This window comes from Paroedura picta, chromosome 4, assembly GCF_049243985.1.
Source record: "Paroedura picta isolate Pp20150507F chromosome 4, Ppicta_v3.0, whole genome shotgun sequence".
In the NCBI taxonomy this organism is placed as follows: domain Eukaryota; kingdom Metazoa; phylum Chordata; class Lepidosauria; order Squamata; family Gekkonidae; genus Paroedura; species Paroedura picta.
In genome coordinates this window covers 8214087-8241176 of record NC_135372.1, presented here as the reverse complement: position 1 = coordinate 8241176, position 27090 = coordinate 8214087, and the positions used below count along the sequence as shown (strand labels likewise).

General features: G+C 48.0%; 1 protein-coding gene across 2 annotated transcripts in view; it reads left to right on the top strand.

Moving 5' to 3' along the window:
- Positions 1-27090, top strand: part of NRTN (neurturin) — a 107218-nt gene that overhangs the window by 38141 nt on the left and 41987 nt on the right. The window contains exon 1 of one of the 2 annotated variants that reach the window (XM_077331692.1): positions 12554-12686. The exons of the other annotated variant lie outside the window; for it this stretch is intronic. The gene's annotated coding sequence lies outside the window, so the exon portion shown is untranslated. Of the gene's footprint in view, positions 1-12553; positions 12687-27090 lie in introns of those variants that run through there. 2 annotated transcript variants of the gene reach the window in all.

Sequence of the window (27090 nt, the reverse complement as noted above, 5' to 3'; positions counted from 1 at the left end):
GAGGGACTGTAGCTGGAGAAGCCTCGCTGGGTGGATGAAGGCTCACCGGTTTGTTGCTTTCTGCTCGCTCCAAGAAAAAAAATGACTATCGGTTCGCCGGAAGTTCGGAGGAGAGAGCCAGGGGGAGGGACTTTGCTCTAACTGCAACAATGGGAACGCACAGAACTTTCCCGCTCATGTTGCAGATTGTTTGCAAGAGTGTAGCGCTTTTCGGAGGATGAATCCACTTTTCCCGATTTCCCTTTAAGCCCTACAACGAATCTCTTTTTGTGGGACTGTTTCAGGGGTGTGGCAGATTGTGTGCGATGTCTTGCGGAACTGCAAATTAGTAGCGTTTACAATTTGCAACCCTTCTGCTACTTTGAAGTCGTGTGGAATGGACCTAAATATAATTCAAAACCCATGAGGATAAGATGCTGCAGCAAAAATCTCATCCCAGTTCTAACAATCCCTATAATGCAGGGGCAGTCAAAGTGTGGCCCTCCAGATGTCCATGGACTACAATTCTGGCAGGGGCTCATGGGAATTGTAGTCCATGGACATCTGGAGGGCCGCAGTTTGACTACCCCTGCTATAATGCGTTCTGGAGAGGAAGGGTGAGCCAAGGGCGCAGATGGAAATTGCTACTGCCTCTCCTATGTGGGGGGGGGGGGGGCTGGTCTTCCTTGCCATCCAGCCTCAACCATAGACCTGGCGGAAGAGCTCAGTTTTGCAGGGGAAGAAGAGTTGGTTCTTATATGTCGCTTTTCTGCCTGAAGGAGTCTCAAAGTGGCTTACAATCACCTTCCCTTCCTCCCCCCACAACTGACACTCTGTGAGGCAGGTGGGGCTGCGAAAGCTCTGACAGGACTGCTCTGTGAGAACAGCTCTAACAGGACTGTGACTAGCCCAAGGTCGCCTATCTGGCTGCACGTGAAGGAGTGGGGAATCAAACCAGGCTCAGCAGATTAGAAGCCAGCACTCTTAACCACACACACACACATATATAAAAACAACAACATAGGGGTCTGAATGTCAGACTGTACAATTTGCAAACATTCCTGGTAGATAAATATATCCTGTCAAGCACATAAAAGCAGGTGTGTTTTGTCTTCTACAGCCTTCCTCGGTGTTTGCAAATATACAGTATTATATATTTGTCACAACCAGGTGCTGTTCCGTCCTGTGCTGTGTGGTTAGGGTATCGTCTCTATCTACTGGTTGATGCTACACACACCCAGAGCTATTGGGAATTCCCTACCAGATCCAATATGTTTCTGTGTGTCAAGGCTTGAGGAGGAACCCATGGCCAGTTATATAGGGAATTCTTTGCCTAACCACACCGGCAGACATGCATGGTGACAGCCAGGGAAAATGCAGAATGGAAAAGGAAAACTGAAGGACGTGCTCAGAGAAAGTGAGGAAAAACATCTATGCACAATAGGCCTGAATCTCACAAGTTACCTGGGCTGATTTGAATGTCCCTGTTTAGTTTCAAATTCAAGTTCAAAACCTTTAATGACATATAAAGGGTAGAGTCTACAAATAAATAAAGGAATAGTAGCATACATCAGCCTTTCTCAACTTGTTTTTTTGTGTGTTTCTTTTACTGGAGACACCCCTGAAACATTCTTCAGGCTTTGAGAAACCCTAGAAGTGGTGAAATTGTGCAGAATATGGTTGGGAAGCAGAGCTGTGGACACACCCAGCCAGGGTCCCCCCCCCTCCCAGGCCCATCATTGACTATTTGGGGAGGGGGGGTCAACATGACCATATCACCGTGACCAAATGTTTAACAAATTTAAAAATACATTAAAAATTAATTAACTCCCACCCATTTGGGAAACCCATCCAGGGCTGTCAAGAAACCCCAGGTTTTCATGAAACCCTGGTTGAGAAAGCCTGGCCTAGATTAGGGGTAAAATTTAAATCATAGAAACAGATAATAACAGATTAAAAATTGAAATAATAACCAGTTATAGCATTCCTCCATAATATACTCAGTATATATTTGTTTACATCAATTCTAAATTCAAATGACCTGGAATAATTTCTTGCCTATCCAAGCTGTGGAAGCATGTGGTTCCCTAGCTTGTGGCCAAACCCATTAAGGCAGGAGGGAAAACGCTACAGACACCCTCCGGAGCTCCTGCAGACCACTGGCGGCCCCCAGACCCCAGGTTGGGAATCCAGTTTGAGAAGGGGTCATGGCGTGGGAGTAAGCGGCAATCTGACTTGAAATAAGGATGCTCTGTATGTTCAGACTGACACCTTTGTGAATTAAGGGAGACAGAAAAGATATCTCCACCCCTCTCAGCTCTTGCAGGCAGGAACCAACGGTGTTTCCGCTTTTTGCATGCCAAAAACCAAATGTTTGATACGTGAAATCGAATGGTGAAAAACAGGCTGTGCCCTCCGGGGAGGGGGAAGGGTACTTGAAAGACACTCGTCTGCAGCCACAAAAAAAATGGGGGAGAAGAACGAGGGGGAAAGATCCTCCATTTATCAGAGATGGGCAGAATCCCAAAACCACAGCCTTTACTTGTCAGGCGAGACAGAAGAGTGAGGACAGGTATATCAACACCTGGGGAGAAGATTCCTTTGGCTCCCAGAATTGCGCTCCGCTGCTGCTTCCAGAAAGTCAAAGACTCATCATGTTGCAACTCTGAACAGAGTTAACCCCCTTCTAAGCGCATTGTCTTGAAGGGGTTTAGAAGGGAGGTAACTTTGCTTTGGATTGCACCATCAGAATGTGATTGACGCCCATTAAAGGGAAGGGAGCATACCAAGGCCGCCACTTGCCAAATGTTAGACAAGCTGGCAGGTGTGCCCATGTGTCGGGAGCATCTCCAGTGCATATGGTTGCCAACCTCCAGGTAGTGGTTGGAGCTCTCCTGGGATTACAACTGGGTGTAGTCTGCACGGGGCTTTTTACACACTTACAGCTCAAATAAGTCTCTCCCATCTACACTGAATTCATTATCCATTTTGATTTTGGGTTTTTAAAATTTTCCCTCTGCAACATGCATGATTGATCCGGAGTGACCCTACCCTTCCCCCACGATATCCAGAAGTGGATATCAAATACCCTTGTTATTTGAAAAAAATCGCCATCAGTAAATGTGCAGATTTCTGCTTTTTGCGAATCAACTTCTCTGTGCCTTGTAGCAAGGCAGTCTTCCCTGATTGGCCAGGGCGTCACTTCAAGGACTTCCTGGTTCCTGGTTGCAAGGCTTCCCTTAAAGTAACTGCACTCCAGAAGCCCTTACTTCTCTCAGCAGAGATCTGCCTATTGGATTTATTCCCTCCCCCTCTGCTGTCTCCAATTCAATCCCCCACCCCTTGTTCAAGAAAAGAAAGAGATTCCTGCTATGCTTGGATCCCCTCCCTGCTCCAAGCTTCCACAATCAGGTGCAGAACACTTTCTGTTTCAATGGGGGGGGGGGAGGATAGAGGAAGACCTGACTTCCAATCAATCTGAATTCAGCAGGATCCATAATGGAAAAAACAAAGAAAGTACAGAATCAGCCCTGTCCACTTTGGACAGTAGACGGATTGACATTCCCTCTCCTCTCCAAACTCTGCCTCCTCAGGCTCCACCCCAAAAATCTCCAGGTATTTCCCAACCCAAAGCTGGTAACCTTACCATTGTGACAAAAAAAACTACAACACCCTCCAGGGCAACTCGCCTCGTTCCGTGTTAAGAGCATCCAGAGGGAGGGAGGGAGGAGCTGAGTTTTGTTTTCTGTTTTGACTTTGGATGTTCCCTTTCACATTGGTTTTTGTCCTCTACATTTTCGCTGCCGCCAATGTTTGGTGGTTGCCAACCTCGAGGTGGCAGCAGAGAAGACAACTTGCCAGGCATGTGGGAAGCAAACAACCAAAGAAGCTGACAAATGGGCTTCACTGATAAAGTCAATAAGCAAAGCTCTCTTTTATTCCAAAAATAAAGTTCCCAGATGGGGACTGCAGCAAAGAAATGAAAAGACGCTTGCTCCTGGGGAGGAAAGCTATGGCAAATCTAGACAGCATCCTAAAAAGCAGAGACATCACCCTGCCAACAAAAGTGCATTTAGTCAAGGCTATGGTATTCCCAGTTGCAATGTATGGCTGCGAAAGTTGGACCATAAGGAAGGCCGAGCGTCAAAGAATTGAGGCTTTTGAACTCTGGTGCTGGAGAAGGCTCTTGTGAGTCCCTTGGACTGCAAGGCGAACAAACCGGTCAGTCCTAGAGGAGATCAGCCCTGACTGCTCCTTAGAAGGCCAGATCCTGAAGATGAAACTCAAATACTTTGGCCACCTCATGAGAAGGAAGGACTCCCTTGAGAAGAGCCTAGTGCTGGGAGCGATCGAGGGCAAAAGAAGAAGGGGACCACAGAGAATGAGGTGGCTGGATGGAGTCACTGAAGCAGTAGGTGCAAACTTAAATGGACTCCGGGGAATGGTAGAGGACAGGAAGGCCTGGAGGATCATGGTCCATGGGGTCGCGATGGGTCGGACACGACTTCGCACATAACAACAACAACAAAGTTCCCAGAATGTGGACTGGTTATTAAGTGGTTTCCAGTGGCCAATCACCTACAAAGATTTTTTTCTGCTTTCATACAGGACCCGTACTAATTCTTATCTTAACACCGTAGTACAAGAGAAAAATTCTTCAAACATTATTTTCATGTATATTAGAGTCTTATTCCAGGTTGTTCTGGGGAGAAGCAAGTGTGGCAGTAGCCTAAGAATGACTTCGGTCCCACATCCGTGTTCTCTTCTCCAAGCTGTGCAGATTCTTTGGTGGCACAGTGAGAAAAGGCAAACCGGACTTAGTTCATTTCCGCAACGTCCCCCACATGACCACAATAGATGCTGCTCGCCTGCCAGAGTCGGCAGTTCTGCACTTTCCCCAGCTAACCTGCCTCAAATTCTCGGGGCCTGGAGGTCTCCTGGTTTGACAATTGATCTGTAGACTACATCAATCAGTTCCCCTTCAGGAGGGTGGCCATTTTGGAGGGCGGATTCAGCAACATTGCACTACGCTGAGATCTCTCCTCTCCCCTAACTCTGCCCTTCCTGGGCTCCACCCCCCAAATTTCCAGGTATTTCCCAACCCAGAGCTGGCCTTTTCGGTCCCGGAAGAGCTAAGGAGCTTTCAGGGTTCTGAAGGCCGTGCAAGACGTAACTCGTCCGCCGGGTGTTTGGTTGAGGCTGGACTAGGAAGAACCGTTACCTCCCTGTGCAGGCCCGTAAAAGCCTGCCGGCACATACCTTGAAGCTGCCCCCTGGAGGACTGGTGATCGTTGGATATGGGGGTCAGGGTGGGGTGGGGTGAGGGCGTAGTGGGCTATCTTGTTCCTGTGATTTTACCGCCAACTTGGGTTTTTGTATGGATTTTTTTACTGTATTTTTTACCGTTTTATGTGATTTTAGATTTTGTGTAAAGAAAAAGAAGAAGAGTTGGTTTTTATACCATGCTTTTCTCTACCCAAAAGAGTCTCAATGTGGCTTACAGTCTCCTTCCCTTTCTTCTCCCCACAACAGACACCCTGTGAGGTGGGTGAGGCTGAGAGAGCCCTGAGATTACTGAAGAACAAGAAGAAGAGTTGGTTCTTATATGCCACTTTACTCTACCCAAAGGAGGCTCAAAGTGGCTTCCAGTCACATTCCTTTTTCTCTCCCCAAAACAGACACCCTGTGAGAGAGGTGAGGCTGAAAAAGCCTGATATTACTGAAGAAGAAGAAGAGCTGGTTCTTATATGCGACTTTTCTCTACCCAAAGGAGACTCAAAGCGTCTTCCAATCACCTTCTCTTCCTCTCCCCAAAACAGACACTCTGTGAGGGAGGTAGGGTGGAGGGAGCTCTGACAGAACAGCTCTGTGAGCTCTAACAGGACGGTGACTAGCCCAAGGTCACCCCGCTGGCTGCATGAGGATGCGCGGGGTATCAAATTTGGCTCTCCAGTTTAGAAGCTGCTGCTCTTAACCATGACACCAAGCTGGCTCTCACACCAAACTGTGCAAACTGCTGATGGGTTTCTGGCTTTCCAAAAAAGGGGAACTCTCTGCTGTCCATATGGAAGAGGCCCGGTAGCCGGAGCACTCTGACGGCTGCCGAATGGAGACGGAACATCTTGGTGCTTCGAGATGCCTGAATGTTTTTGTCTCATTAGTGAAATGAGAACCAGTTTTTCTGAAGCCCCCCGGAGAAGGAGTGAAGACAGGTGCCCCCCCCCCCACAGAGCTGGGCCAGATGAATATGGTGCATCTGCTTCTTTCATTTGATATCCTGAACCTACAGAACCTACAGACCTTGGCCAGGGACATGACCCAACTTCCTGCCTCTACAGCTTTCCCTCAAAAATGTTCTCTATTCCATTTTTAGACCAATATCTATCTTGGCCCACAACCTGCTCCCCATAGGAGCCAACCAGACCCCACTGGAAAACCCACACTCAGGATGATCAGGTCATTCCTGTCCACTGAGGGGAACTGCCAGATCCAGGTAGGAAAACTCCTGGAAATTTGGGGGTGGAACAAGGAACAAGTAGGGCAGAAATGTGATGGATCAGAAAACAAAAAACCTAACTGGAGATAGCCAGGACCTAAAAGGCCAGATGCCTGTGCAAATTGGACAGCAGGTTACAAAAATCTATAAACATTTATTGTGCTCGACTTAAACAAATTATTTAAGGTTAAAATCACGCAGAAGGCCCTTAGAGAAACCTTAGACAATTATTGAAAAATCATCATGTGCATTGTACAATCTTCAGTCTTAGGCCTTCTTAGACCTGATGTGCATGGATATGAGCCAGCTGGGTGTAGTGGTTAGGAGCGCGGACTTCTAATCAGGCAAGCTGGGTTCGATTCTGCGCTCCCCCACATGCAGCCAGCTGGGTGATCTTGGTCTCGTCACGGCACTGATAAAGCTGTTCTGACCGAGCAGTAATATCAGAGCTCTCTCAGCCTCACCCACCCCACAGGGTGTCTGTTGTGGGGAGAGGAAAGGGAAGGTGACTGTAAGCCGCTTTGAGCCTCCTTCGGGTAGAGAAAAGCAGCCTATAATAACCAACTCTTCTTCTTCTTCAATAATCTCAGGGCTCTCTCAGCCTCACCTCCCTCACAGGGTGTCTGTTGTGGGGAGAGGAAAGGGAAGGTGAACGGAAGCCGCTTTGAGACTCCTTCCGCTAGAGAAAAGCGGCATATAAGAACCAACTCTTCTCCTCCTCCTCCTCCTCCTCCTCCTCCTCCTCTTCCTCCTCCTTTTCCTCCTCCAAGGTCTTCCTCAGAGGTCTAATTTTGATACACATACATGGGTAAAATGTCTTATCCATTTGGTGCCTCTTAATAAATGTGAAACAGCCTTAGGGGACGAATGGTCTCTACAGGGCCAATTCGTCAGCTGCACCCTGATTGGCCCTGCCCCTACAGCTCCCGCCCTCCCTCACCGATTCCTCACCCCTTGCCTCACGGACATGCCTGTATGTTAGAGCCAGGCACGTCTGTGTCTCCACCGCTCCACTTACAGGGCCCTGGGTGAGAGGCCCGGCCACAGGGCTCGGTGGGGGAGAGGGGGTGCTTTCCAAAGGCCTGGAAAGCACACCCGGGGGCTCTGCGAGGGAGGCCATCCGGCCATGGGGGGTGAGTGGGGGAGAGGGAGCGCTTCCTGGGGGCCTGCAAGCACACCCAGAGACACACTTGCAGAGACACCGAGTGTGCTTGCCAGGCCCCCGGGAGGCGCTCCTTCTCCCCCCCCCCCCGCCCTGGAAAGCAGCCGGGACACTGTTGGGGAGGACCCTTTCAAAGCCTGCTCTTATGAAGGGGCTTTGAAGCTTGTAAAATACACAAAGCAGCCAGTTAAAAAACAGATGACAAGAACTTCTTTTTTTTAGGGTGACAAAAGCAATGGAAATGGTTCAGATGTCAGACGTCCCTTTATCAAATCTCAGTTCTTTTGGGCTGCCAAGAAACTCTGCTGTGTGCCCATGAAATCTGTGCACATACAAAGGCCAGTGATACCAAGGCTCCAGAAGTGGGCTAAACTTAATAAAATGAAGTTCAATAGGGACAAATTTAAAGCTCTGCATTTAGGTTGGAAAAACCATCTACACCAATATAGGATGGGGGAAACTTGTCTTGGCAGCAGCATGTGCGAAAAGGATCTAGGAGTCTTAGAAGACCATACATTGAACATGAGTCAGCAGTGTGACTCAGGGGCTAAAAAGGCAAATGGGATTTCAGGCTGTATCAAACGGTGTATCATATCCAGATCACGGGAGGTGATGGTACCGCTTTACTCTACTCTGGTTCGGCCTCACCTGGAGTCCTATGTTCAGTTTTGGGTACCCCAATTGAAGAGGGATGTGGACAAACTGGAGCATGTCCAGAGGAGGGCAACAAAGATGGTGAGGGGTTTGGAGACCAACATGTAGGAGAAAAGGTTGGGGGAGCTTGGTCTGTTTAGCCTGGAGAGGAGACGACCGAGAGGGGATCTGATAACCATCTTCAAGTATTTAAAAGGGTGCCATATGGAGGATGGAGCAGAATTGTTCTCTCTTGCCCCAGAGGGACGGACCAGAACGAATGGGATGAAATTAATTCAAAAGAAATTCCATCTAAACATCCGGAAGAAGTTCCTGACAGTCAGAGCGGTTTCTCAGTGGAACAGGCTTCCTCAGGAGGTGGTGGGTTCTCCATCTTTGGAGATTTTTAAACAGAGGCTGGAGAGCCATCTGACGGAGAGGCTGATTCTGTGAAGGCAAAGGGGTGGCAGGATACAGTAGATGAGCGATTGGGATGTGAGTGTCCTGCATAATACAGGGGGTTGGACTCAGGGGTAGTCAACCTATGGTCCTCCAGATGTTCATGGACTACAATTCCCATGAGCCCCTGCCAGCAAACGCTGGTTGACTACCCCTGGACTAGATGACTCGTGAGGTCCCTTCCAACTCTATGATTCTATGATTTATGCGACTGAATTTGCGTATCATTAGTCTGTCTTCCTGAGGCTCATGGAGGCTTCTACCCAAAAACCTTGCCGTTCGGACAGCGCAGTACATACAGTTGGCAAAACGAGAGGGACGGTGCGCTGACAATACAGCATAAGACAGATGACAAACACATGCGTCAGATGCTCAGCATTAAAATGCCATTAGGGGAACAAGTCAAGAACACCCAACAGGGAAATGTTCAGAACAGGCTGGGGACAGCAGGGAGCCCCCCCCCCCCCCATGTTTTCCTGAGCATCCACAGGATGCTGTAACCTACTGGGCTAGATTATTGGTCTATTTTTAAAAAATTAATAAATGGTTTTTAATATGCCACACATTGCAGAACTATTATATGTATTTGTTTATATATTTACAAAAAATCATTGAGCTGGTATGTTACAATTCAGAAGAAAAATTGAAAATGTCATATTCTGGCAAATGATCTCCAGGAAGAAGATAGTTTGAAAAATGTATAGTTTAGACTAGCGGTTTCCAACCCCCAGGCCAGGGACCGGTACCAGTCCATGGATCAGTTGGTACTGGACCGTGGCTCTGCCTTGTCCTCCTGCCCGGCTGCTGCCTCGGGGGCTGCCCTGCCACTCTGCCGCCCGCTCACCTTTGGTGCTCTCCGACGGCTCCTCCTTGGCATGGCACTGTGCAGCTGCTGCTGGCAACGCCCCCCCCCCCCGGTGGGCAGGGGGAAGTCGGGCGCCGATGGGCAAGCAAGCGGAGCAGGGGCTCAGGCGCAGGCAGCCACGCCCCTCAGCAAAAGACTACTCCCCCCCCGGGCCTCAGTAGTCCCTGGTGGTAAAAATGTGGTAAAAAGGTTGGGGACCACTTTTTATCACTGGGGACCATTCAACGCCGGGGACCACTCACCAGGGACCACTCAATGCCTTTTACTGAGGCCCGGTGGGAGGGGAGGGGGTAGTTTACTCCTCTACTCTCAGCCACTGCCCTAACACTCTCTGATCGCTATGGTAATGTTTAAACATCCCTTCAAAATAAGATACAGACACGCCACAACAATGAACATAAGGAACATTTTATTTTCATCAAAATTTTAACTCGACAATGACAAATCAATGGGAACCCTGAGCTTGTTTCTCTGCAACAAGATAGTCCATCTGGGAGTGATGGGAGACAAGGACACCCGAAGTGTGTTGTAAAGGGCCGGGGGGGGGGGAGAGGGCGTCCTTCAGGGCCCACCTCCAATTAGTCGAAGGACCACATGTGGTCCGCGGCCCGCAGGTTGGAGATCGCTAATATAGAGGATGGAGCAGAGTTGTTCTTTCTTGCCCCGGAGGGACGGACCAGAACCAATGGGATGAAATTAATGCAAAAGAAATTCCATCTAAACCTCTGGAAGAAGTTCCTGACTTTTCTTGGCAGTAGCATGTGCGAAAAGGATCTAGGAGTCATAGTAGACCACACAGTGAACATGAGTCAGCAGTGTGACTCAGTGGCTAAAAAGGCAAATGGGATTTTGGGCTGGTGAGGGGTTTGGAGACCCAGACGTAGGAGGAAAGGTTGGGGGAGCTTGGTCTGTTTAGCCTGCAGAGGAGACGACTGAGAGGGGATCTGATAACCATCTTCAAGTATTTAAAAGGGTGCCATATAGAACAGCTGTCCCCAACCCCTGGTCCGGAGACTGGGACCAGTCCGTGGATCAGTCAGTACCGGGCTCCTCCTTGTCCTCCTCCCCGGCTGCTGCCTCGGGGGCTGCCCTGCCACTCTGCCACCGGCTCACCTTTGGTGTTCTCCAGGGCCGCCATAGATGGGTCTCCCCCTCGATGTGGCACTGCGCAGCTGCTGTTGGCAGTGCCCCCCCCAGTGGGCGGGGGGGAAGTCAGGAGCACCGGCGGGAAAGCAAGTGGAGCAGGGGCTCAGGCAGTAGTGTAGTGGTTAAGCGCGGCGGGTTCTAATCTGGGGAGCTGGGTTTGATTCCCCACTCCTCAACATGCAGCTAACTGGGTGTCTTTGGGCTATTCACATTCCAGTTAGAGCTGTTATCACAGAGCATTTCCATCAGAGCTCTCTCAGCTCCGCCTACTTTACAGGGTGTCTGTTGTGGGGAGACGAAAGGAAGGTGATTGTAAGCCGCTTTGAGACTCTTTGGGGTAGTGAAAAGCGGGGTATAAACCCCAACTCATCTTCCTTTTCTTTTTCTTCCAAAGTCCAGTATTGACCTGTTGTGCATCAAATATGTAAGTTTCACCATTCCTGTTAGAGCTGTTCTCACAGATCATTTCTGTCAGAGCTCTCTCAGCTCCATCTACTTCTAAACATTTATTGTGCATGACTTTAAAACATTTCTTTAAGGTTCAATTCACGCATAAGGCCCATGACCCATTATTGAAAAATCATCATATGCATTGTACAATCTTTTGTCTTACGTCTTCTTAGACCTGACGTGCTTGGATCTGAGCCAGTTTGGTGTAGTAGTTAGGAGCGTGGACTTCTAATCTGGCGACCCAGGTTTGATTCCTGCTCCTCCCCCACATGCAGCCAGCTGGGTGACCTTGGGCTAGTCACAGCACTGATAAAGCTGTTCTGACCGAGCCAGAATATCAGGGCTCTCTCAGCGTCACCCACCTCACAGGGTGTTTGTTGTGAGGAGAGGACAGGGAAGGCGACTGGAAGCCGCTTTGAGCCTCCTTCGGGTAGTGAAAAGTGGGGTATAAAACTTTTCTTCCTCCTCTTCTTCTTCTAGTCTAGTATTGACCTGTTGTGCATCAAATATTTAAGTTTTACCATTGTTTGACCATTCCATAAGATCAGGTAAGGTATCTTTTTTAAAAATATAAATTTGTATTTATTCAGAAAAGAAAAAGATAATACAGAATACGGAAGTGGGGGGGGGGTGCTACCTATTTGCAGGAGACTGAAATGTCAGGGTTTGGGGAAGAAGGCTTTCCAGATTTTTCCTGGCCATTGGCATCCTTTTTGTCCAGGATAACTGAGCTCTGCTGTCTGGAGATGAGCTATAATCCCGGGGGATCCCCAGGCCCCACTTGCATCCCTATGGGGGGAGGATTCAAAAACCACAGACTCCACTTTCCAAATGCCATTTTCTACATGGAAATGGAGCCACTGTACAAGCAGAACATCTCCAGGCCCCACCTGGGGGTTGACATCTCTAAGGGTTCAGACATGTTGCTGTCCTTTCTGCCCGCTTCCATCTCATGCTCCGCGGCTTTTGCCATGGAGGTACCTTTTCCCACCCTCAGCCGAGTGTTTTCCTGCTCGGCTCGTACTACCTCATAGGGTTGTTGTGAGAATGAAGTAGAGGAGGAGACGATCATCATCAGTGCCTGGGCAGGATGGCCAGGGGTCAAAATGCAATAGGACAAGAACACATGGACAGGGTAAAAATGAACGCTGTCCTTTAATCGCTCCTGATATCATTGAGAGCTGCTTTGCTTTTTTGAACACTGATCCGTCAAAGATGTCAAGCCAGCTGTAATTTCCAGCACATGTGAAATCTCGTGGTTCGCCCGTCATAGGCAAGTTCCCCTTGGTGGCCTTTCCTGTCTGGCATGCCAGCAATCCACTCGCATAACTGTGGTTCCCCACCACCACCACCACCCACCCCAGGCCTGCCCCAATCCAGGATGCGCATCTCTGACAACTCCTGGGATTTTGGGTGCCGGCCGTGTTCTGGAGGGTATTTGAGGTGTCTCTGTGTCTTTTCATTCTGCGAAAATTCGGATTGCCAAAGAAAACAAGGTGAGGAAAAAACTAATCAAGGGGCTTTCTTTTTTGGAGGGGGAAGAGACGGGTTGGTGAAGGATTGTGCCTGCAAATGTTTTCGTGGAGATTCTTGCCGGGAAAAGAGAACCATCTGGAAGCAGAGCGGATTTCTCTGGATTTGCTTTCAGCTTCGGTGGAAGTGCATCAGAAGGGAGCTGTTAATAATAAGGATAATTATGTGTACTGTTTGGATCTTACCCCAGCCCCAATCCCAGCTGGATTTCCCATCATCATTCTAGCAGGGGTTTCCAGCCTTTTAGAGTATAAGGATCCCTTTTGTGACATCATAAAATGTTTGTGGACCTACACACGACAGGAGTTGTGCTCGCAGAGTCCATTCACTGAGAAAATGTGTGTGTTGTGACGTCCCTTCCGACCCTATAAATGAATGACCTTCCCAAAAGTCCTATTGCTAACAGCCTTGCTCAAGTCTTGCAAACTGAGGCCTGTAGTCTTCTGTCTTGCAGGTTTCTTCTTTAACCTTCCTCAGTGGTTGTTTCCAGTCTCTGGCCTATTCTGCATGGCTGTTCTCCCCCACTTTCACCATGAAAGCCACTCAGGTTTTCTTCGTCATTCTGCCTTTTCCTTTGCACAGCCATCAGGATTTCTTTGCCTTTCTGCATTGATTTTCCTCCCCTCAGTGCCCAGTTTGCTATCTGGTTGCTGTTTCTTTTTATTTTCTGAGAGTGGTTTTGTACTGGTTTTGTTCTTTCTTTGTTTCCAAGTTGAAGGTAATTCAAAAACATACCCTCAGATTTCTCCTTTCCAACCTTTTGCCACCTCTCGGGGCCACCTCACCAATATTTTTGGCAGGTGAAGGTGGAGGCACAGGTGGGAGTTTTTTAGAAATGTAAAGAGAATCACAGAATCATAGAATCATAGAGTTGGAAGGGGCCATACAGGCCATGTAGTCCAACCCCCTGCTCAATGCAGGATCAGCCCTAAGCATCCTAAAGCATCCAAGAAAAGTGTGTATCCAACCTTTGCTTGAAGACTGCCAGTGAACATGGTTCAGAAGTTGTGGTTTGTGTGCCCACATGCAGAAAGAGCTAATAACTTCCCACGAAACGTGCCATTATCCCCCCTCCCTTAGCTCCCCCACAACTCCCTCATTCTTGGTGTAGTGGTTAGGAGCGCTGACTTCTAATCTGGCGAGCTGGGTTTGATTCCCCGCTTCTCCACATGCATTAAGCTGGGTGACCTTGGGCCAGTCACAGCCCTGACAAAGCTGTTCTGACCCAGCAGTAATATCAGCCTCCCCTCCCTCACAGGATGTCTGTTGTGAGGAAGGAATGGGAAGGAAATTCTAAGCCACTTTGAGATGTCTTCTGGTAGAGAAAAGTGGCATATAAGAACCAACTCTTCTTCTTCTAGTTCCCTGTCTGTCTCCTGGGCAGAGTCTGCACTTACTTTCTTTATTCCATTGTCAATCCTGTTGAATTCAGATCGCTTTGAACTCGGGTCTTCCTCCTCCCCTCCCATTGAAACAGGAAAGTCTTCTGCTCATGGTTAGGGTAGTTCAATTGGGGGGGGGGCAAGCCTCTTTCTTTTCTTGGAGGGGGTGGGGGAGAAGATCGAAAAAGGCAGAGGAAGGAAGAAAAATCCACCACCAGAAGTTGAGAGAAGTTAGGGGCTTCTCCTTTAAGGCAGCGTGTCACATGGCCAGGTGTGGCCTTTCAGAGGTTCTCTACCACGGAGTTTGGTTTCCCAATCCAGATTTTAAAATATATTGAGCATTAAAAGCACTCCAAGATATTGCACAATAAAGGTAGGGTCACTCCGGATCAATCCTTCTTGCTGCAGAAGGAAAATTTAAATCGCCCAAAATCCAAATGGAAATCGCATTCTGTGTAGAGGGCAGGGACTGAATCGACCTGGGATTGGAATAAAAGCTCCGTGCAGTTTACACCCAGGGCCCTTCCGCACCAGGATCTATGTTGCAAATTGGTTGCGGAATGAAAAAACGCCATTTTAAATAGTGGAATTCATCGTTATGCATACCTGCCTTTGTAATGGAATCTAGTTGCGTTTCTATCGTTTCCCACAGGTTTCCCGTCTCGGCAAAAATTGCTAAGCAGGAAGCGATATTGCCAAGCTTTGTCCCACCCCTGGCCATCAATCAAACGAGCAGCCAATGGGTGGCCGTTATCATGCTCCCGAAAAGCCCCTTTCCCTTTAAGGCAGGTTAAAAAAAACCACACACACGTTGCAACGGATCTGCGTTGATCCGTTGCAACGGAGAGACCAATCTAGCTAGCAGACTCCCCCCGAGTGATAAAAAATACCCCCCCCCCGCATGGGTGCGATTTTCGGCCAAATATAAAAGGAAAAATAAAGGGGAAATAAACCAGCAAACGGGGCTGTGTGGTGCTTGGTGCTTGGTGACTTAAAACAGCTCTGGGGAGGGACTGCAGCCGGGGAAGCCTCACTGGGTAAACGAAGGCTCGCCGGTGCGTTGATCTCCACTCGCTCCGAGAGAAAAAAATGGCGATCGCTTCACCGGAAGATCAGAGGAGAGAGCCAGGGGGAGGGACTTTGCAGAAACCGCAACAATGGTAACGCACAGAACTTTCCCGCTAGTGTTGCAGATTGGTTGCAAGAGTGTAGCGCTTTCCGGAGGGTGAATCCATGTTTTGGGATTTCCCTGAAAGCGCTACAATAAAGCGGATTGGTTTTTTGAGGATTGGTTTCAGGAGTGTGGCAGATTGTCAACGACGTTGTGCATAACTGCATTTTTGTAGCGATTTCAATGTGCCACACTCCTGCGACAAAGAATCTGTGCGGAATGGCCCCCAGATTTCCCCTTCCATCCAAGGGACTGAACTGCAAGGATTTTCGTAGCATGGGGGAGTGACCAGCATTGGGTCATGTGCCACCAAATAATTTCAGGAGTGAACATGGTGGCTTCCAATCCTACATAATGCTAGGGCAGAATGCTATAGTGGAAGGGTGGACTCAAGTGGCCATTTTCTGCAGGGGGAATAGATCTTCAGAGATCAGCTGTAATTTTGGGAGGTCCCCAGACACCACCTGGCAGCTGGCAACCCTATTCTCAGCCCATCTAGGGAATGCTTTAAAAAACTGTCTAAAGTTCTCCCAGAATTCTTGGAGTTCTGTATAGCTGGAGACAAGCCAATCAGGCCAATTGTCTGTTAGTTATTTAGTCCACTGGTGTTTCTTTTCTTCCATTTTATGCCTTTTATTTAGTGGGTTGGATCCAGGGCTAATTCCACTGACAGATGAGATTTTTATCAGTGGATCCTGTGCAGGATCTCCACAAAATGCTGCTCCCAGGATCCGTAAGGCCCCATTCCACACCCATTAGATAATGTACTTTCAATGTGCTTTTGTAGCTGGATTTTCCTGTGTGAAACAGTAAAATCTACTTCTGAAGTTAGTTAAAAGTGCATCATACAACCTGTGAGGAATGTGAGGGAAACTAGGGGGACCTGCATTGGAAGGGAGGGATTAGTATCAATTGCCTCCCTCCCCTTTCAGTGACCAGGCAACTGATAATTGGTCCAAAAGAACGAGATGTATTTATTTTTATAGGGAAAATCTGACACTGGAAAGAGAAATTGGTGAAAAAAATCAAGGCTCACAGGCCCATTTCTCACAAGGAAGAAAACAAAATCACAAGAGGGATAATGTCCATTTTGCCAGAAGGCACACTGGGTGACTGGAATAGGTCATTCTCCCTGAGGGTCGCCTACCTCACAGGGTGGTTGTGAGCATACAACAGTGAATGGAGAATCCTCATCTCCATGAAGGAAGGGTGTGGTTGAGTGTGTGTGTGTGTGTGTGTGTGTGTGTGTGTGTGTGAAATGATAGTTATCCAAACTGAGCCAGTGTAGTGCAGGGATTAGATTGCTGGACTAGGATCTGAGAGACCCAGGTTCAAATCCTTATCTGGTCCTGGGGGTTTGCTGGGTGACCTTGGGCTGTTTACCAGTCTCAGCCTAACCTACCTCACAAGTTTGTTGTAAGGGGAAAATGGAGAAAAGGAGAACAGTGCAAGCCATGGTTGGTCCCCATTTTGGAGAAAAGTGAGATATATAGGAAGAAGTTAAATAACACTGAACGCCACAGTTTTCAGAATTTGGCATCCTTTTCAATTGGTTGGTCTCCTTTTGTTGCAGAAGGTAGCCAAGTCTTAACAGTTCTTTGTTTTCCTTTTGAGCCATGTATGTAAACCCAGGGACCACCCCAAGGAAACCCTGGAAGGAAAAAGCTCCCCATACATTTCAGTGGGGCAATGAAATGATTTGTTATTTATGGAAGCAAAACAGCTCACGAAGTCACAACCGGAGCCTGAAGGCTTTTCAAACCATGCTCCCCCTTTCCAGAGCATTTGAAAATCCTAAAAGGAAAAGGAATTTTACAAGAATTGCTCTCTCCCTTCTATTTTTCCCTTCTCCGTGGCAAAAGCCATAAAAGGAAGGCTTTTTATTATAAACCTGCACAAAAACACCCGTGCCGGCTAAGGGGGAACACTTGGGAAGTCGCACGCAAACCACAAATGCGACACAGTTCAGCCTGGAGTCAGCGTTCATGGACCAAATAGTCCCTTGTGCTGCTGGGAGGTCAGATTAGAGCTGGGAAATCCTTGAAGATATTAAGGGTAGGGAGCCTAGGAAGGGCTGGGGTTTGGGGAGGGGGCCGGGTAGACTGCCATAGGGTCCACCTTCCATATCTGCCATTTTCTCCAAGGGAAACTGTCTCTGTCATTTAGAGCAACCATTCCCAAGCCTTTTTTGGCCACGGCCCTTTCAGGAGCCCCTCTCAGGTTCCAGGGGCTCCTGTCAAACAAGGACACAACACAGCGCCCGCAGATAGACAGAAAACTTGAACGTTCAAACATACGGGGAAAACATTTTTAAAGACTGTATGCAATTAAGGTTTAAGCATCTATCCAGCCTCGTGTGATCCTCGAGCTTGGTGCCTTTCAGCAAATTTCATAGTCTCTGGCTCCAAATCGGACAATGGCAGTCGGAGGTAACCTCTTGTCGCGATCTCAATTCGGCGTTTGGGTTTTATCAGGGAAACTACCTTGTTGAATCCACAGACAGCCTAATATTTTAAGGAAAAGGCAATAAAAATTCCTTTGGGCTGTTTCCCTCTTACCTTTTCTGCCCGGGGAATTCGGCACTCAACTGGTTGCAGGGCTAATGCCCGCTTCCAGACAACACTGGCACTGGCCCGGGATTGGCCCAACTCAGGCTCCCCCATTGCCCCTCAGCATTCCCTTCCTTGCCATGGGTGCCACCGGGGTCTGCCCTGGCAGAAATACAAGGTGGCAGCCCGGCATGGCAGCACCAATGCAGAAAAGGTTGGAAATTTATTCCAGATTACTCTTGACCCCAAAAGAAGCATGTGTGTTTTCCCCCTTGAATACTTTAATTCAAGCACACACAAAGAAACAGGTTACATGATTTCTTTTTCTTTCCTTTGACAAAGGTTGTTCTTTCTATCAATTAATGACTCCAAAATTACAATACAATACCTTTATTGGCATAAAGCAGATTAGGAGGCTATACAAAGATAGTCAAGATACATCGGACAGTTTAAGTTTAAAAACTGAGGACAGAAATTTAGCCATAATAAAAGTGACGTCGGCATCCTTATCACTCAGTAAAAATTGGCAAACCAAGTCTCTTGAATGGTTTCTCCATTTTGGTATAAGAGGTATGATATGCCTTCTCTGTTGAGTGAACAAGGGGCAATCCAGTATGATATGTTGGATGGTGTCAGGAGAACTTGATTCACAGGTGCATAGTCTATTTTCGAAGGGGATCTTGGCAAATCTCCCTTGTAATACTTTGGATGGAAAGGCGTTAAGCCGAGCAAGCGAAAACGCTCTGCGATGGAGGGGATTTGCCAAGTTATGGAAATAAGCCGGCATTATCCCGTGCTTCACTTGGAGACCAAGCGCACGGGGAGAGCAAATTGCTGGAACAGTGGGATGGATTTTTTGGAATTCGTGATCAAGTAGCCTTTGTATGATTTGGCACATAATGGAAGGTTCATTCAGAGTTAGGATGTAATCGTAGTCAATGCCAATTTGTTGGAATGTAGTCAGGATGGTAGAGAACCATTTAAATTTAAAAGAGTCTCTCAGTAAACAGGCCAATAGGCTATCTGATCGAACCCTAAAATGCAGTTTTAGCCAATATTTAAAGGTGAAAATCCAGGCCTTAGTTTCAAGAAGATTATGTCCAGTTTCAAGACATAAAGAGGAGTAAGGGATGCAATTTGGAGTTTTCAAAATCTGCCGGAAAAAGGCAGACTGTAACCTCTCCATGTTTTTGTTAAAACCTGAGATCCACAGAGGGATGCCATATAAAATTTGGGGGATAATTTTAGAGTCAAACACACGACAGACAGCTGGGACAAACTGATTGCCTTTAAGAAAGAAAAACCGGTTTAGATGGGTAATGGAACAGTTAGCCTGCAAAGTAATCCTATTTCTATGTTTGGTCCAATGCAAATTATGTTGGAAGGTGATTCCTAAGTATTTGAAACATTTGACCTGCTCGATTTTATGACCACCAATGCACCAGTTTGAGGGAGACCACTTCTGTGCAAAGACCATCACTTTGGTTTTTTTTAAGTTTATCGATAGGTCATTGAGTTGGCAATATTTATGGAAAGCATTCAAGTATCTAATCAGACCAATTCTGGAATGGGAAAGCAAGACAGTGTCATCAGCATATAGAAGAAGTGGGATTGGCAATTTATCTAGTTTGGGTGGATGACCATTTGTGAGTCTTAGGGTTTTTGGAAGATCATGTAAAAAGAGGTTGAATGAGTGAGGAGCAAGGACGCAGCCTTGTTTGACTCCTCTCAGGATGGGGATTTGATTTGTTAAATGACCCTTTTCAGTAAATTTAACCTGACAGGTATTGTTGGAATGGAGGTTCATTAGAAGTAGTAATGGGCGCGAATCAATATTAAGATCTTGCAATTTTCTCCATAGTAAACAACTGGAGATAGAATCGAATGCACCCTTGAGGTCAATAAAAGCTACATAGAGTTTCCTCCTACCTGTATGAAGATATTTGTCTGCAAGAGAGTAGAGGGTTAAGCAGTGGTCTATAGTGGAACAGTTTTTAGTGAAGCCAATTTGTTCAGGACCTATTAGGTCATTTGAAGTCACCCAATCTAGGAGTTTAAGTTCTAGATGTTTGGCATACATTTTGCTGGCGATGGATAGAAGGCTAATAGGACGGTAGTTTTCTGGAGAGCTGGCACCACCTTTTTTATAGATAGGCACAATGATTGAGTTGAGCCAGGATTCAGGGAATATTCCCGATTGGTCGATAGCTGTAAAAAGGACAGCCAGGAGTTGTTTCCACCAGTTAGAGTTTAGTTTAAATAGTTCAGCTGGTAGACCATCAGGCCCTGGAGATTTGCCTAGTTTTAGTTCTTGGATAAGGGTTTCAATTTCACCCAGACTGACAGGTGGCCAGCTAGGAAGAGAATCAGCAGAGGGTAAGCTGAGATGATTATTTTGGATTGGGGAGGGAGCAAAAAGTGTAGAAAAATAATTGTGCCATGTTTGGGAAGGGATAGAAGATTTAAATGACTCCAAAATTAATGACAAAAAGGGTATTTCATGGGTTCAGTTACCAGCCCCCCCCCAATAAATACGCTGGGCTCCCCTTCTCACATATTTTTCAGTTTGTGCCCCCCTTCAAATGTGCCGCGGCCCCCAGAAGGCCATACGGCCCCCATTGAGAATGGCTAGTTTAGAGATCCGTTGTAACTCCCAGAGATAACCTGGCCTCAGCTGGAGATTTGCAATGCTGGTGCAGATGCAGTTGCCGCAAGAGTGTTTTGCAGGACTGTGAATTCAAGAGCCATTTCTCTGGTCTCCAGTGACCAGAAAGAATCACCTCTCGGTGATGCAATCGAGAGAGCTGTGGAAAAGTCTGTCTTCCATCTCCTTTTCTGCTCTTTAGATCAGTGTGGGGAAAGGGCAGGGAGTAAATCTGGAGGGCTAGTTACTCTCTCCTTTTTTATGTGTGTGCCATGTGGTGTGAAGGGTTATGGAAGACAGCACACTTTGGATTGTTTCTATCAACCAGCTGTAAGCCTAGCGGGACCATAGCCTGAAAGTGTTTACTGGAGGTGGGCAATAGGGTTGTCTGTTCTGGGTTGGGGAACCCCTGGAGCCTTTGGGGTAGAGCCAGGAGTGTGGGGGGATTTGTGGCAGGTGGGACTTCAGTGGGATATGATGCTAGGGAGTCCCCCCTCCAAAGCAGCCATTTTCTCCAGGGGAACTGGTCTCTTTAGACTGGAGATGAGCCATAATTCCAGGGGATCTCCAGGTCCCACCTGGAGGCTGGCATCTTTATTTTGCCCATTGGCAGTCTAGTGACTGTAGGAGGCCCTGCATGGATGAACAAAGCCGTCATGGCAGAGCACAGAGGAAGAGACACTCTCTCAAGGATGGGCTGAAGCCATGAAGGACTTTTAATTTAGATTCATGGACAGTCCGTGAAAGGACTGTAGAATGGGGGTAACATGCATGTTCCCTCTAGCTCCCGATAACAGCCAAGCTGCAGCGTTCTGCACCAGCTGGAATTTCTGAATTGGTTTTGAGGGGAGACCAAGGTGCAGGGTATTACAGTAGTCTAGTCTCGATGTCACAGTGGCTTGCATCGAGGTGGCCAGATCAGCTGCATCAAGGTATGGGACCATTTTGGGATCTCAACAGATTTCAAAGAAAGCCTTTTGAGCAGCTTATTATTCACTTGCTGCTCAAAAAGTAACGTAGGTCAGTTCCCCTCAGAGAGACAGCTACTTTGGAGGGCTGGCCTGATGTAGGGCGGCCAACCTCCAGGTAGCAGCTGGGGATCTCCTGAGATCTCTGTTGCCTGAAGACAAACTGTAAAACCAAAGGATCCCCAGGTCCAGGGTGTAAACTGCACGGAGTTTTTATTCCAATCCCAGGTCGATTCAGTCCCTGCCCTCTACACAGAATGCGATTTCTGTTTTGATTTGGGGCGATTTAAATTTTCCTTCTGCAGCAAGAAGGATTGATCTGGAGTGACACTACCTTTATTGTGTGATATCTTAGAGTGCTTTTAATGCTCAATATTTATAAAATCCGGATTGAGAAATCAGGATGTTTTGAATCTGGGCTTTGCTGCATGGTAGAGAACCCCTGATTGGCCAAAGCTGGTCATGTGACAAGCTTGCCTTAAAGGAGAAGCCCCTAATTTCTCTCAAATTCTGTCAGTCTTGGATTTTTTCCCCTTCCTCTGCCTTTTTCGATCCTATCTCCCCCCCCCCCCTCCAAGAAAAGAAAGAAGCTCCCTGCTTGGCTCCTCTCCCCTCTTCAAGAACAGAAAGAAAGAGGCTTGGCTCCCTCCCCCTTCTGAACTACCTTAACCACGTGCAGAACACTTTCCTGTTTCAATTGGGGGGGGGAGAGGAAGACCCAAGTTCAAATCGATCTGAATTCAACAGGATTGACAATGGAATAAACAAAGTAAGTGCAGACTCTGCCCAGATTGAGGTGGGTAAACGTGCTGGTCTGAAGCAGCAGAGCAAAGTTAGAGTCCAGTGGCACTCAACAAGTCTTATTCAAGGTGTATGTTTTCATGGGCACACACAGTTCCTCAGACCCAGAAGTATACACCTTGAATTAAACTGTGGAGGAGCCAGAACAGCATTTGGTGGGGGTCTGTCTGGAGCCAGGACGGTACCTGTCGTGTCATGGGCAGAGTGGAATGTCAATAGTGAAGCCTGATGGAATCTGGAGGGTCATGGGTGGAGTTCATTGGAAGCCCAGGAGACATGGATGGATCCTAATGGAACCCAGGAGGTCTTAGGTAGAACCTAATAGAAGCTCAAAGCTATGGATGGAGCCTAACGAATGCTGAAGAGTTATATGCATAGGCTAATGGATCCTTCCAGATAGCAAATTATTGGTCCTTTTGAATCCTAGGTATGGCTTACATGATAATACATGTTCTGCCTTTTCCCTCAAGGCCCCGAGCCTTTGTGGGATCCACCCTCCATGCAGTAGCCTGGTCCTAGTTGGCCATTGTGCGCTGGGCCAATTTATGCTCTGATTTCTGCCTGAGGCACTTCTACCTCACAATTTTGATAATCTGGAAAGGGGAAAGGAAGGGCTGGCAAAGTTTCCCTTCAGCTGCTCACAGGTTGCCAAGAAAATGTCCAGAGTGACAGGCCAACCAATCGAAGATAAATCTCTGCTTCCTGGTGGCTTTAATCCCTTCCCCTCTGCCAAGACAAAGAAGAAAGTTGGATGTGAAGATTTTTGCTCCTCGACCGTTTACCTTCTCCCCTGGGTTTGCCCCTCCCATCTCCCTCTGCTCGGCTCCTTCCCTGGGATGGACAGCTCCAAATCCTCAACAACTTTTGAAACAACCAGGGCTTTCTTTCATCCCAACACTGCTCGAAAGGTGACTTTTCCCAGACCTGGACTCGATTCAAAACCGTGCCGGAAACAAATGCATCTCTACGTCGGGTGGAAACGTATTTTTGTACCTTCCTTGGCTGTGTGCGTGCGTTGATGGTGACAGTACTGGGACAGTACTTCAGTGCCTGGGACAGTACTGGGAGTTTGACATGTCCTGGCAACCAAGCAAAGCCCTGCTGGGCTAGACCAAAGCAAGCCCATGGAGTCCAGCATCCTATTTCCAATGGTGGCCAACTAGATTCCTGCACATGGGACGGGAAGGGACAAATTTGCCCCTGTTCTTTGGCTCCTAAATCTGGCATTCAAAGGTAGACTGCCTCTGATCATGGAGATCCCATTTAACAGAGGTTTCCAACCTTCAGGTGGTGTCAGAGAAAGCGGCCTGTTGTCAACCGCGACCAGCAAAGATGCAAAAGAAGTCGGCACAATGCCTATGCAGAGTTGAAGATACGCAGTGACTTTGATCCCAAATTAACCCTGCATCTAGGCACCAACCCTACATCCTCTACCAGATCAGCAAATACACTTGAATCATCCTTACTCCGATGTAGCTACCCTGATGAAATCAGCCCACATTTGAGCTGATGCTACTCCTCGGGAGTCATTAATGCAATACAGAGGAAGACCTCCTTTAGACAGAATTATTTTGTCCTTTGTGTTTTCTAATTTTTCCATTAAGATCTAAACCAGGGGTAGTCAAACTGCGGCCCTCCAGATGTCCATGGACTACAATTCCCAGGAGCCCCTGCCAGCGAACGTTGGCAGGGGTTCCTGGGAATTGTAGTCCATGGACATCTGGAGGGCCACAGTTTGACTACCCCTGATCTAAACCATCATCTTTAAACATTGGCACTAAGTGGTAAGAATGTGGTAAGAATGTAGGCCAATCTGTTATTTTGCAGCCATCTAGTAATTTGCCGGGGGACAGCTTCCAATGTGGTTTCTGTTCTGTTTGCAAACTTATGATGTAGATATTGATCATTATGTTTTTGAAGCAGCCCACTTTTCAGTGAATATTAAATCTCTCGGTATCTTCAGCCATCAGGGTACCCTTCTCTCGGTATCTTCAGCCATCAGGGTACCCTTCTCTCGGTATCTTCAGCCATCAGGGTACCCTTCTCTTGGTATATTCAGCCATCAGGGTAGTCTTCTCTCGGGACCTTCAGCCCTTCTCTCGGTATCTTCAGCCATCAGGGTTCCCTTCTCTCGGTATCTTCAGCCATCAGGGTACCCTTCTCCAGGTATCTTCAGCCATCAGGGTACCCTTCTCTTGGTATATTCAGCCATCAGGGTACCCTTCTCTCGGTATCTTCAGCCATCAGGGTACCCTTTTCTCGGTATCTTCAGCCATCAGGGTACCCTTCTCTCGGTATCTTCAGCCATCAGGGTACCCTTCTCTCATTATCTTCAGCCATCAGGGTACCCTTCTCTCGGTATCTTCAGCCATCAGGGTACCCTTCTCTCGGTATCTTCAGCCATCAGGGTACCCTTCTCTCGGTATCTTCAGCCATCAGGGTACCCTTCTCTCGGTATCTTCAGCCATCAGGGTACCCTTCTCTCGGTATCTTCAGCCATCAGGGTACCCTTCTCTCGGTATCTTCAGCCATCAGGGTACCCTTCTCCAGGTATCTTCAGCCATCAGGGTACCCTTCTCTTGGTATATTCAGCCATCAGGGTACCCTTCTCTCGGTATCTTCAGCCATCAGGGTACCCTTTTCTCGGTATCTTCAGCCATCAGGGTACCCTTCTCTCGGTATCTTCAGCCATCAGGGTACCCTTCTCTCATTATCTTCAGCCATCAGGGTACCCTTCTCTCGGTATCTTCAGCCATCAGGGTACCCTTCTCTCAGTATCTTCAGCCATCAGGGTACCCTTCTCTCAGTATCTTCAGCCATCAGGGTACCCTTCTCTCGGTATCTTCAGCCATCAGGGTACCCTTCTCTCGGTATCTTCAGCCATCAGGGTACCCTTCTCTCGGTATCTTCAGCCATCAGGGTACCCTTCTCTTGGTATATTCAGCCATCAGGGTACCCTTCTCTCGGTATCTTCAGCCATCAGGGTACCCTTTTCTCGGTATCTTCAGCCATCAGGGTACCCTTCTCTTGGTATATTCAGCCATCAGGGTAGTCTTCTCTCGGGACCTTCAGCCCTTCTCTCGGTATCTTCAGCCATCAGGGTACCCTTCTCTCGGTATCTTCAGCCATCAGGGTACCCTTCTCTCGGTATCTTCAGCCATCAGGGTACCCTTTTCTCAGTATCTTCAGCCATCAGGGTACCCTTCTCTTGGTATCTTCAGCCATCAGGGTACCCTTTTCTCAGTATCTTCAGCCATCAGGGTACCCTTCTCTTGGTATATTCAGCCATCAGGGTAGTCTTCTCTCAGGACCTTCAGCCCTTCTCTCGGTATCTTCAGCCATCAGGGTACCCTTCTCTCGGTATCTTCAGCCATCAGGGTCCCCTTCTCTCGGTATCTTCAGCCATCAGGGTACCCTTCTCTCTTGGTATCTTCAGCCATCAGGGTAGTCTTCTCTTGGTATCTTCAGCCATCAGGGTAGTCTTCTCTCGGGACCTTCAGCCCTTCTCTCGGTATCTTCAGCCATCAGGGTACCCTTCTCCCGGTACCTTCAGCCATCATGGAATCCTTCTCACGGTACCTTCAGCCACGGTGGCTGCAGCAGCCGTGGAAGGCTGTGGCAGCGGTGGAGACTGTGGCGGCTGAGGCTATAGAGGAGGCCACAGCCCTGGCAGCCACAGTGGTTGTGGAGTAAGGAGCCCTCACCACAGCTGCAGCCCAGGGCCTAAGACGACTGCCAGTGGAGTGTGCAGCCAATCAGCACAGCTGCAGTCCAGGGCTGGGCACCAAAGATAGGTGGCGTAGTGGCACAGTAAGTGGGGCTGAATGCAGCTGTGGGTTGGGGTCAGGTGCTGAAGACAGGTGGCAGTGGCAGACCGAGTGGGGCTCAGTGCCAGTCTGGTCAGCCACCACCACACCCATCACGTGGGATGTGTTTTTGCTAAATATTCTAATACTCAGGGGCTTCAAAGTGGCTCAATATGGGCTACCTTTCCTCTCCCCACAACAGACACTCTGTGAGGTAGGTGGGGATGAGAGAGCTCTGAGAGAGCGGTGCCTGGCCCAAGATCAGCCAGCTGGCAGCATGTAGAGGTGGAGCTGAAATGGGGAATCAAGTCCAGTTCTCCAGACGACAGGCCATCTCTCTTAACCGCTACACCAAGCCGGCTCTCGGAGGCAATGTGAGGAGATCCTGCTGGGTAGAAAAGTTGGACATAAATTAAGGAAATAAATGAATAAAAATTGCAAACAGACTAAAGCACCTGACACCACTCACATGGGCACAGTGATTGCGGGATCAGTTCTCAAAATTCTCCCAGTTTAACTGGAATGAAGCTATGGAGGAAGGCAGCACAGAGAGAAATCCCGGATCAGGAAAGGAACCGAACAGGGGAAATCTGATCATCCCTAATTATGAATCTAGACCACCCCTGAAGAGGTCAAGCTGTACATTAAAGCGCACTTGTCCCCCCCTCCACCCCGCTCATAAAGTAAAATTCCAGGTTTCAGTAAGATGCGGGGAGAGAAAAGATTCGGACAAAAGCTCTATCGCCTGCTTTTGCAAATATCCACAATTAAATTGCCTGGAGCGGGCGGAAAGCATGTATTTTTAGAACAAATCTTGGGAGGAAGGCAGTTTTATAAATGTTTAAAATAAAACAAAATCAAATAAACATTCGTTGTGGCCCTTTTTTATTAGCTCGTTATAACCAGAGGTTTAAGTGCTCTTGAGAAATATTTGCATGAGAGAGAAACTACACATGGGATGGGGGGGGGAGAGAAGAGGAGTCTTCCGGGTTGCCAAAATGGCCTTGAGGAGTCCGAAGGGGGTCATGACTGATGGGACCAATATT